Source organism: Pelodiscus sinensis, chromosome 18, assembly GCF_052426305.1.
Source record: "Pelodiscus sinensis isolate ZL-2025 chromosome 18, ASM5242630v1, whole genome shotgun sequence".
In the NCBI taxonomy this organism is placed as follows: Eukaryota; Metazoa; Chordata; order Testudines; family Trionychidae; genus Pelodiscus; species Pelodiscus sinensis.
Genome location: NC_143069.1, coordinates 23938285 through 23950011, shown reverse-complemented (window position 1 = coordinate 23950011; position 11727 = coordinate 23938285). Strand labels below are relative to the sequence as shown.

The 11727-nt window shown below is 61.3% G+C and overlaps 1 long non-coding RNA gene across 1 annotated transcript; it reads right to left on the bottom strand.

The window, feature by feature from the left end:
* Window positions 1-1440: 1440 nt before the first annotated feature.
* Window positions 1441-2376, bottom strand: LOC149523296 (uncharacterized). Its single transcript, XR_016347129.1, has 3 exons — window positions 2259-2376; window positions 1656-1723; window positions 1441-1540 (listed from the first exon to the last, which is right to left on the bottom strand). It is a non-coding gene; the product is annotated as an uncharacterized LOC149523296 (long non-coding RNA).
* Between the last annotated feature and the right edge of the window lie 9351 nt (window positions 2377-11727).

Genomic DNA, 11727 nt, shown 5'->3' with positions numbered 1-11727 from the left:
TCTGCACCACAGGTCCTCTGCCTGGTGGATGTTGAGGCCTGCAAGAGACACAACAGGGTCATTCTGCTGGCAGGTCTGAGCCCTTCCCCTCCCACGGGTCCCTGCAGGCATCCCTGGGCAAATGGAGGGGCACAGGGGGCAGAAGGGGAACACAGAGGGACGCATCCCCCCTTGGGCCAGTCTGGGGGAAAAGGGCTGGGTCCCCTCCCCCCGCCGCCGGCACCCTCAGGGTGTCCCTGGGGCCCAGGTCCCGGCTGGGTTCCTTACCCCTGTGGTGCAGGAGGAGTTGATACAGGCTGTGCACCCCCTCCCGGGCCAGCCGGCTGACGTCTTCGGATGGGTCCGAAATAAAAAGGCCCAGCTGGGCCACGTGGTGACCCATCCTCGGCCAGTCGGCGGAGTTCTGAGGGGAGAGAAGAGGGGGGGTCCCTCAGCATCCTGGGGCTGCACGTCCCATGCAAACGGCCGCCGAGGCGGGTCTGAGCTCGGGGGACGAACAGAGACACCTCCCGGGGCGGGGCGGGGCCGGCCTTGCGAGGAGACAACCCAGAGCAATGGCCCCGACTGAAGGGTCACTCCGGGGGTGGAACAAGGGGATCCACTGACGGCCACTCCCCAGTCTGGGGTCCAGTCCCTCAAGAGCCCCCCTGAAGGGCCCAGGGTCGCCCCTCCCCGGGGAAAGGAGAACACGGCCCATTCCCGGCCCATTCCCGGCCCTGCCTCTGCCTCCCGGGGATGCTCCCAGCCCCGCGCCCTGCAGCCCCAGACCCCCCGGCTCCGAGGTCACTTACGTCAAACCCCGGGAGGGTGTTGGCGACTCCCAGCAGGGCCGTGGTGCTGCCAAGGGCCCTGGCTCGCTCCTGGGGCAGGCGGGACTCCAGCCACGGGCTCAGGTGCTAGGGTGGAAAGAGGCAGGTCAGGACCCGTAGGGAGGTGCCGGTTCTGGGCAGAGCCTGGGGCTCCTCTCGGACTGTGCCCCCCCCAGCCACTGACACTGCTCCTCTCTCGGCCCCCCCCCCGAGGAAGCAGGGACAATGGCCCCGTCCCCCCCACGGGGCTCACCTCCATTATGAGCTGCAGCCGGGCGGTGTCTGGGGACTCGTCGAGGAGGCTCGCCAGTAGGGCCTGGAGGTCGTAGGGAAGGGCCCGGATGAACTGCTGCAAGACAAGGGGGAGCCCTGGGTCAGAGGGGGGTTGGGGAATCCAGGCCACCCGCTGGCTCCGGGGTGCAGCCTAGAGCAGGGTCTGAGCCGCCTCGCAGAGCAGGGAGGAGCCCAGGCTGGGCATGGAAGGGACGGGCCCCCAGGGAGAGCAACTGGAAACCTGGAGGGAAGGATCCAAACCTGCAGCTTCTTCCCGCCCTCTGCCCCCCCCCCCCCCCACTCCTCTCTGGAGCTCCAGCCCAGCCCAGGAGCAGGGCCCGGAGGGACGTACCTGAGTGTGGATGGGCTCCTGCTGCCAGTCCCCAGACACTGTCTGTCCCACGGCCGCCGTCAGCAGGGGGCTCAGGAGCTGGGCCCGCAGGGGAGGCTGCAAGGTGCTGGCAGGAGAGAGGGGCAGAGACTGTTAATTCAGCAGCAGGAGACAGAGACTTTCCCACTCCCTGGCCAGGGGATCTGCTCTGGGGGAGTCGGCGGGGGGGGGAGGGTCGGTACCTGAGGCTGCAGGCGGCGTTGAGGCAGTCGGCCAAGACCAGCGGGGGGGGCGAGTCCTCCATGATCTCCTGGGAGACCCAAGGAGACAAAGGGGCGTGTGAGGCTGGGACCCCCAAGAGACGCTCACACGGCCAGCGCCCCCACCCAGCAGGATCCAACCCCACTGCCTCCCGCTGCCCTGTAGCCCCCCTGCCTGGAACAGGGCCCCTCCCAGCACCCCCCTCCCAAACCGGGACCAGCTCAATCCTTGTCCCCAGGCCGTCTCCTGCCCCTCCCTGCCCTGGTGACCAGCCTCTGAACCTCCTCATCCCTGCTCCCCAGGCGCATCCCCAGCAGCCCGCTCGGCTCCCTTCCAGCCCCCCATGGCCCGGGGAGACCCCTCCCTGTCCCGAATCCCCCTTCCTGTCCGGCACCCCACACCTGCCCCATTTCTGTGTCTCTCCCTCCTCCAGCATCCCCACCCACCCTCCCCATGTCCACCTCCAGCCCTCCTGGCTCCACCCATCCCGTTTCCAGCACCCCCACCCGCCGCCATGGCCCAGGCAGACCCCTGTCCACCCCACGTATCCCCTTCCCTCCTCCCGGCTGCCGCGACTCGCTTACAACGATCCTGGCCATCATGGTGTCCTTGCAGCAGCGCGGCGCCAGGGTGTCCTCGCCCCTTTGGAGGGCGGCGAGGCAGGCAGGGGTGACGGCCAGAAGGAACCGCTGCAGGGCGGCTGGGCTCTGCACCCCAGAGAGAGTCTGTGAGCCTGGGGCCTGCCTGCCCCCCACGGACAGCTGCAGGGCTCAGGTCTCCCAGGAGTGGAGGTGGGAGCTGCTGGTTGTCCAAGCACCCACACTCCCCCCCCCAACTGCAGCCTCAGGCTTGTGGGGGCCCAGCTGGTGCATGACAAGAGCCCCCAGCTTGGGGGGTCCAGGTCATGCAGGAGAAGGGGCCCCAGGGGGATCCCCAGGGACAAGCCCCTCCCGGAGGGGGGGGGGGACGTGCTGGGAAGGGGCCGGACAATCTCGGGTCCCCCCCGTGTGGAGAAGGTTCCTACCGTGTCCCGGGTGTGGAGCTGCTCTTCGATGTCATAGATGGCCCCTTCCTCCACCCGGGAGTCCACCCGCTCCTGGCAGAGCTCCGCCGAGGCGCAGGGGGGCTCTGTGCGGGAGGGAAGGGACCAGGGTGACTCCAGCGGCCAGCAGGGGTCACGCGCCCCCATGTCAGGGACCCAGGGCAGGTTGGGCCCCACACGCCCCTCGCAGGGACCCATCCCCCTGCCACCCTCACATCTGCCAACGCCCTCAGCAGAGCCCCACCAGGCACAAGAGAGCCAAGCAGCTCCCGCCCCCATCCATTGCCCTGGCTGCGGGGCAGACACTGGGGCTGCCCCTCCCCCCCCCAGGTACTGGGTGAGCCCCTGGGCCCAGCGTGTTCACGGCCCCTCACCTGGGTCTGAGCGGCTGCAGGAGGTGGCCCGGCTGCAGCTGGAGGCCCAGGCGCTGCTGCTGACGTACCTGGACCCACAGCTGCAGGGGCTGGTGCGGGGAGCGACGGGCTGGGGGCTCCCGGAGACTGGCAGGTCCCCGGGGGCCGGGCAGGGCGATGCCCCCTGGTGGTAATGGGGGCTGGGCTCCCGGGGCAGGTGTTTCTCTCCACAGAGGAGGCCCCGGAGCCACCCTACCCGGCTCCCCCGCTGGGCTGGGTCCCGCCTGCCCAGCCGCCTCTGGAGCCAGGTCCGGGGGGGCCTGGCCGGTGGGCGAGTCGCCCCGAGCTGGTGGGATCCAGCTTCCCCGCTCGCGGGGACGGAGAAGCTGCTCCCCACCGGCCCTGGGGCCATCTTCAGGGCTTTCTTGAACCACAGCCGAAAACGTTTGGCCATGCTGGAAATGAGGGGAGCAAAGGGGAGCTTGGGGCGCAGCCTGATGAACGAAATCCAGGGGTTCCAGCTCCCCAGAGCGACTGCCCCCAGCCCCCAAATGGCCCCTTGCTTATCGGTTCGGTCTTGCACAGGCACTGCAAGGACCTGAGGGTATGTCTACACTACCCCGCTAGTTCGAACTAGGAGGGTAATGTAGGCATACCGCACTTGCAAATGAAGCCCGGGATTTGAATTTCCCGGGCTTCATTTGCATAAGCGGGGAGCCGCCATTTTTCAAACCCCGCTCGTTCGAACCCCGTGCAGCGCGGCTACACGGGGCACGAACTAGGTAGTTCGAACTAGGCTTCCTAGTTCAAACTACCGTTACTCCTCATTCCACGAGTCTCCTGCCCATCAACAGCCCCTTCTTGGCCAATCAGGGGAGAATCTAAGGTGTGGGGGGTGGAGCGTTCTCCCCAAAGACACCGGCATAGACTTGTTCCAGCCCCACCTCCCCAGTCCCCACAATGGGGGCTGCATCCCCCACCCCACGGCTCCTGCAAACCACCCCCCGTCCTTCAGCTAGTCTGTTGGGTCCCAAGCTGGGGGAGGCAGCAAGGGAAGGTCACAGAGGAGGCAAGAACAGAGCAGAAATGTGGGGGGATGGAGGAAAAGGGAAACCAACCAGGAGAAAGCCCCAGTGGCGCTAAGGACGCAGCCCAGGTGAGGAATCACCTTCTGGCCCTTGACCGAGGGCTGGGCCTGCCTGGAACCCAGCCGGCCCCGGGCGGGATCCAACCCCTGGGGGCTCTTACCTTCGTCACAAAGGTGTCGGGATGTGGAACTCACAGAACGCGAACGAACCGTGAGGAGGAGACGCACCAGAGCTAAAGCAACCGGGGGTCTCCAAAGTCCCCTGGGCCCGCCCCCCGCTTTTATCAGCCTGAGATGTGGGTCCCTCTGTGAGGTCATCACCTCCCCACCTGCCCTTTGCCTTATATGCTGAGGGCTGCCCAAAGCCCCTGTGAGGTCACCGCCCCCCCCTCACCCTGCCAGGCAAATTTCCTGCCTCTGGCCACCCCCCAGGGAAGTTTGAGCCATTACTAGGGGTCCCTCCCCCTCCCTCATAGGCTGCTCCCTGCCCTACACGGCAGGCTTCTTGCACGAGAGCTGTTTCACGCCGTTGTTCTTGCGCAAAAGGTCTCGTGCAAGAGTGCCTCCACCCTGCCATAGGCTTTTACACAAGAGCGTCCATGGCAGTGTGAACGCTCTCTTGTGCAAGAAAGCTCTGATGGTCATTTTAGCCATAAAAGTGTCTTGCTCAAGAAGCCCCTGGTGCCCGTCCACGCTGCCTTCTTGCACAACAGCTCTTGCACAAAGGGGGCTTAGTCATCGTCGGGAGAGGAATAACTCCTGTGCAAGGAGCCCTGTTCTCTGATGCTTTACTGCAAATTTACTTCTGCAAGAACACACGTAGAGTGTAGACGCGCCACAAGTTTTTTCGCAAGAACACACAAAAACAAGCCATGTGGATGTTTTCTTTTTAGGCAAAAGCCCCTTTTTGCACAAGATCGGTCGGCCTTTTTGCAGAAATAGGGATCTTGTGGGAAAAGGGGGTTTTTTGCACAAAAAGTAAACATCCACACGGCTTGGTTTTGCGCACAAACCCCGAGCACAAAAACGGATCGGCAGAAAATATGCAAATGACATTGCGTGTCATAGAGTCCCTCGTTAGCATATTTGTTGCCAAAAAAACTCGTTGTGTAGACGTAGCCTAGGAGAGAAGCGATCTCAGACACAAAGCCCTTCAGTAAGAGGGCATAGCCCTGGGGCGTGGTAGGAGACGTACGGCAGACATGGGAGGTCACTCTCCTAGCTATTTGGCACGGAGGAGGCCTCAGCTGGAGCACTGTGTCCAGATCTCAGGGCCATGCTTTAGGAGAGAGAGTCCAGAGGGGAACTATGAAAAGGGATTAGGGACGTTAGATATTCACTGAGGAGTCAATTAACCTCATGATTTCTTATCGGTTACTTGACTTTTCGATAGTCCCCAGGGGCCAGCTGTCTCAGTCCTGGCTCGCGCTGGGTGCGGGACCTACCCCCTCTGCGGCTCTGCATTTACAGTGTGTTAGGAGCCAGGCAGGCAGGCAGCCTCGCTCAGTTCCAGTTTGCACCAGGTCCAGAAGCTCAGACCCAGCCCCCAGGCAAGGGCTGCTGCCAGCTTGTGCTGCTGCCTCTGATACAGAGGCAGCAGTACGGAGTGCCAGGAGGGAACTGGTCTAAAAAGCACCTCCCCTTGCGACCTGGCTGCCTGTCATCCCACGCTGCTGCCTCCGTTTTTGGCGAGAGAGAGCCGCCTGTCTTGAGACACCGGTGGGGAGTCGGATTTTCAAAAGGCAGGTCTCTGTCCTTTGTGAGCCTTCCAAAGCGCTTCGGTGGGGGGAGGGGGCAGGAAGGCGGACGACACTCAGGAATTGTAGCACCCAAATCCACGGAGTGTTTCGCCAGCACCTCCTGCAACAGAGCCCAATCCCTGACAGGCTTTTAGGCAAGATAGATCATTTGAAAAAATGACAGACACAGGGTTTTCCGTCACCGCTCTCCCTTTCTTTTATTTCCCTGGGCTAACTGGCTTGTTCCTCTTTGGCTAAGGATGGAAGGGTATGTCTACACTACAATGTTAGTTCGAACTAACGGACGTTAGTTCGAACTAACATTCATAGCCGCTACACTAGCGCTCCGCTAGTTCGAATTTGAATCGAACTAGCGGAGCGCTTAGTTCGAACTAGGAAAACCTCATTTTACGAGGCTTAAGCCTAGTTCGAACTTACTAGTTCGAATTAAGGGCTGTGTAGCCCCTTAATTCGAACGAGTGGGAGGCTAGCCCTCCCCAAGTTTCCCTGGTGGCCACTCTGGCCAACACCAGGGAAACTCTATGCCCCCCTCCCGGCCCCGGACCCCTTAAAGGGGCACGGGCTGGCTACGGTGCCCGTGCCAGGTGCAAGCCTGCTAGCACCCAGCCAGCAGACCCTGCACCTGGCACGGCACAGAGCCACCCACCCGATGTCCCCCAGCCCACCCCCTCTTCCCGGGACCAGGCTGGCGGCTCCCGGAAGCTTGCCCGGGACCCTCTCCACCCAACCCCTGCTTTTAGAGACCTCTATCCTGTCCCCCCTCCGTCTCCTCTTTTCTAAGCTGAACAGTCCCAGTCTCTGTAGCCTCTCTTCATCTGGGACCTGTTCCCAACCCCTTATCATGTTAGTTGCCCTCCCCTCTCCCAGCCTTAATCTTCCCCTCTCCCACCTCCTTTTCCCAGTCTCCCCCAGTTTTGTTCAATAAAGACAGAGTCAATGTTGGAAGAAACGTTATCTTTATTTTGTACATCAATAAGAAGGGGGGCTAGGGAAGGGTAAGTGGAAGGAGGTGAGGGAGGAATGGGGTACGAGCCCCCGATGGGGAGGACTGGGCTGGCTCTGCAGGCTTCTGGGGGTGGAAGCTCTCCTGCAGCCCCCCGATTGCCCCCTCTCCCCAGATGGCAGCCTGCGGCAAGTGCAGCCGGGCTGATGGCTGAGTGGTGTGATGTGCCCAGTGTGGGTACTCCGGGCACTCCAAGCCAGGACTGGTTTTCAAGCGGGGCACCCCTTAGAACTGTCTGTCCGGGGTGAGGGTCGGGACCCTTTAAGCGCAGCCCTCGGCTAGCCTGAGACTGCATCTCCACGCTCTAAGTCCTCCTCTGATGCCCTGCTGGCACTGCTTCCGGCCATCCTTAAGCCCTGTTCAGAGTCCACTCAATGTGGACATGCTAGTTCGAATTAGCAAAACTAGTTTTTAGTTCTAGACGCGTTAGTTCGAATTAGCTTAGTTCGAACTAGCGCTGTAGTGTAGACATACCCGAAGAGAGGAGCCAGCAGGGGTAGAATGAATTGTGTACCAGGTCCTGGAAACAAGAGCATCTCCTCCAGATCACCCATCCACACCTGAACTGTTTAAAAGCTTGGCTGCCAATAAAGACACCTTAGCTCAGCAAATGCCAAGCCAGGCACCTGTGTTTGGACACGAGGGGTGCACAGGGATGTGAGAACCAGGAAGGCTGATCTGTGAATTCACCCCCAACCGTCCCAGTACAAGACAGACGCTTGCGCCAACCAGCAGGGGTCACTGCTCCTCCGGTTTGGCTTGGACAAAGGTGCCCATCTGTTTGGTGTTCGCGTCTCGGAGCTGCGCCAGCTGCCTCTGGCCACGGCGGAGCAGATACTCGATGTGCATCACGTCGGCCCGGGGGATGCTGGCGTTCTTCCGGAACTCAGCCTGGATGCGAGGCAGGAATCCCGGCTTCTCCCGGCCGGTGCGCAGGAACTGCCTGTATAGGCTCAGGACGTGCTTCTGCAGCTTGCTATGCTGGGCCATGGTGCGCCTGGGGGGCCTGCCCAGGCCACGGGGGGGCCAGCGCCACGAGGCAGGGGCTGGAAGTGAACAGAGGCGGAGATGTTAGAGCAGCATCTCATTCCCAGACGCGCCTGTGCAGGCATTTCCATGCACTTTTCACCCCCACCTGCTTGGGTTACCAGATGGTTTAAAAAAAATACCGAACAGCAGGGGCCGGGGGGGGGGGGGGGCGCGGGACTGGCTGGAGGAGAGGGGGTGGGGGGGAACCGGCCGCCGGGAAGCAGGGCTGGCTGGGAGGGGGCTGGAGGGAGCGGGGCTGGCCGGGGGGCAACCAGCCGTCAGGAAGCGGGTCTAGTTGGGTTGAGGACCAAGAGGTGGGGGAACCGGCCGGCAGCGCTGCAGAGATGTACCAGAGCCTGGGTCGGATTCATCTTTGGTGGGCCCTGGCTCCTAGACCATAGACACACTCGTTCCCCCCGCCCTCCCGGAGGCCCTAGGGAAAATGGCACCCCGGCCCTGTGGACATGGTGCCCTCTCTGTTTCCCTTGGCCCCGTAGGCACTAAGCTCCACTCCTGCCGCCCAACTCCTACAAGGCCCGACGGATTTCTCTGTGGCCCCCGACCCAAAAAAGGATCCCCCCAGCCCTGCGTTAGGGGATACGAGGGAGTCTGGCTGGGACGTAAGTGCAAATAACTCTGCTCTTAGCAGCTCTGAACCGATGGGCTCTGCCCTGTGCCCCAACCAAGAACCCTAACATAAGAACGGCAGCACTGGGTAGCCTGTCTGCTGACAGTGGCCAGCACCAGGTGCCCCAAAGAGGGTTGACCAAAGACAATGATCAAGCGATTTGTCTCCTGCCATCCTTCTCCAGCCTTCCACAAACAGAGGCCAGGGACACTATTTCTATCTCCTGGCTAATGGCCTTTTATGGACCTAACCTCCGTGAAATTATCTAGCTTCTCTTTAAATCCTGTTATAGTCCTAGCCTTCACAGTCTCCTCTGGCAAGGAGTTCCACAGGTTGACTACACCCTGTGTGAAGAAGAACTTTCTTTTATTAGTTTTAAACCTGCTACCCATTAACTTCATTTGGTGTCCTCTAGTTCTTCTATTATGGGAACTAATAAATCACTTTTCTTTATTCACCCTCTCCACACCACTCATGTTTTTATAGACCTCTATCATATCCTCCCTCAGTCTCCTCTTTTCTAAACTGAAAAGTCCCATTGCTTTAACCTCTCCTCATATGGGACTCGTTCCAAACCCCTAATCATGTTAGTTGCCCTTTTCTGAACCCTTTCCAAGTCCAAAATATCTTTTTTGAGGTGAGGAGACCACAGCTGTACACAGTATTCAAGATGTGGGCGTACCATAGTTTTATACAGGGGCACCCTGAGTTACCAAACCACATGACACTGCCCATTAAAAACCCACCAGGACTTACCCAGCGTTTATATGCAGAGGTCCCGCACCAGCAGCGATCTGCACTGGACAGGAAACCATCCGCCCAGCACGCGCGGGAAATCACAGGAACCCAGCCTGGACGGTCCGATGCCCCAGCCCTGACAGAAGAAAATCAAGGTGTGCTTGAAGTGCCACGCCCACCATCCCTTGGTCCTCTGGGGCATTCGGCACATCCTGCTGGGTGAAAGGGCCGGTCACAGCTCCAGGGTCTGTCACACTTCAGGGCCTTTGCCAGCTCCTATTCACCGGGGTCAGGCAGATAATCGCCCCGAGCTTTCCCAGCACTTTTCAGCATCAGCTCTCAAAGGGGGGCAGCGTGACCCCCATGGGAGCAGGGGAATGTAAAAGAAGGAATGGGGCGGGGCAGGGGAGGCAGCCAATGGCTTCTCCTAATGCAGTGGTCCCCAACCATTTGAGGTTGCCGGGCGCCAAGGGGTGTGGCTGTTTGCCCGCAGGGCGCCCTGGAGCGGAGCCCCCCATTGTGCACCCGGGGGCGGGGCCCCCCCATAGACACATTCCCAGGGCCGCCCCCCCCCCCCCAAGTACCGCATGCCCAGGGCCGGGCCTCCCACCAAGCGCCGCGCGCCCGGGACCGGCGCTCTCCCCCCAAGCACCGCGTGCCCGGGGCCGGCGCACCCTGCAAGCGCCACGCGCCCGGGGCCGGCACTAGCGCTGGCACTCTCCCCCCCCCAAGCACCGCGCGCCCGGGGCCGGCGCTCTCCAAGCGCTGTGCGCCCAGGGCTGGCGCACCCTGCAAGTGCCGCACGCCCGGAGCCTGCGCTCCCCCCATGCGCCACGTGGCCATAGCGCGGGCAGCCAATCTGCGGCGCCCCCGGGGCCGGCGCTCACCGTGCACCATGCGCCCGGGGCCAGCTCCGGCACCGCACATGCGCCACGTGCCTGGGGCCAGGCCAGCCCTGAGCACTTGGCGGGCGCATACAAATGTGGGCACCGTGTTGGGGACCACTGTCCTAATGTTAGCAGTGGGGACACCAAGTTTGGAAGTGAATGGTTAACCAGTAAGCCGGTTATGGTTAACCAGAGGGGGCTGGAGCAGCCCTCCACCAGCCATAGGCAGAGGGCACTCTGGCACACCACGGGTAGGGTTGCTCAGCAGTCACAGCAGTGTGCCAAGGGGGTAGGTGTGTGGGCTGCTCCAAGCAGAGGCAGGATTTCTGCAGCGCAGGGGGACACGAGGTGAAACAAGCAGCGACTCGGCCGATTGGGGCTTGTTATTGTAGGGTCGCATTGAAGCAGACACTGGCACCAGCGTCGCCTCCAAGAGCGAGGGGAGTGCGCGGCCTGGTAACCCCGGACGGACCCGGACCTGGACCCCCCTGCGCTGCGGGGCCAGGAGTCACCGCCCCCCGCCCCTCACCTCCGCCTCCTGCCTGCTCGCAGCTCCCGGGCCCGCGGCAGCAGCTGTGCCAGCCGGCTCCGAATGTTGAAACACCAGCAACATTAGCCCTCGCTTCCCATTGGCTGGAGGGCCCCAGGGGCGGGCGCAGGAAAGGGGAAGCTCCGCCCTTCGAGGGCCACGTGGGCCGGCAGTGGAAGTTGCAAGTCAGCTGGAGGAGAGAGGGGCCCGGCCCGGCCTGCGCACGTGGCTTTCACCGCAGCGCTCACCTGCCCTCACGCCCCACGCTCCTGCTTTTCCCTCCCTGCGTTGTTCGACCCAACCCTCACCCAGGCATCCACCCAGTTCACCCCGATTCTCACCCCTTTTTAAACTTGTTCCTAAGAAACCCCGATCGGTTCCTGGGAAATTCCAAACAACTCTTATCAGTGGTGCCCGTTACATACCAGCTGGGTTTTCCCTGTGATATTTACATACCCCCTGCCTCCTTTTCCCCCCTCCCATTTTTTCCTCCCCTATTCATTTTGGTTCTGGACATACAACACTCCAGTCGTCTGAAGACGTGGGCTATGCCCAGGAAAGCTCATGATCCCATCGACACGGTTTGTTAATCTTTAAGGTGACTATATGTTGTGTTTTAAGTTTTTCCTGTTACAGACTCACTCAGCTACCCCTCTGAAACTCGTGGGCTCTGTCTACACTGCAGGCTTCTTGCACAAGAACTGTTTTGCAGAAGAGTTCTTGTGCAAAAGGTCTTCCAGAAGAGCGCGTCCACACTGCCATGTGCTTTTGCGGAAGAGATGTGCTTTTGCACAAGAGCATCCATGGCAGTGTCGACACTCTCTTGCACAAGAAAGCTCTGATGGCCATTTTAGCCGTAGGGGTTTTTTGCGCAAGAAATTCATGTTGCCTGTCTACACTGCCGCCTTCTGGAAGAGCTCTTGTGCAAGAGGGCTTATTCCTCGTGGGGAGAGGAATAACTCTCCCGGAAGAAGCCCTGTTTGCTGATGCTGTACTG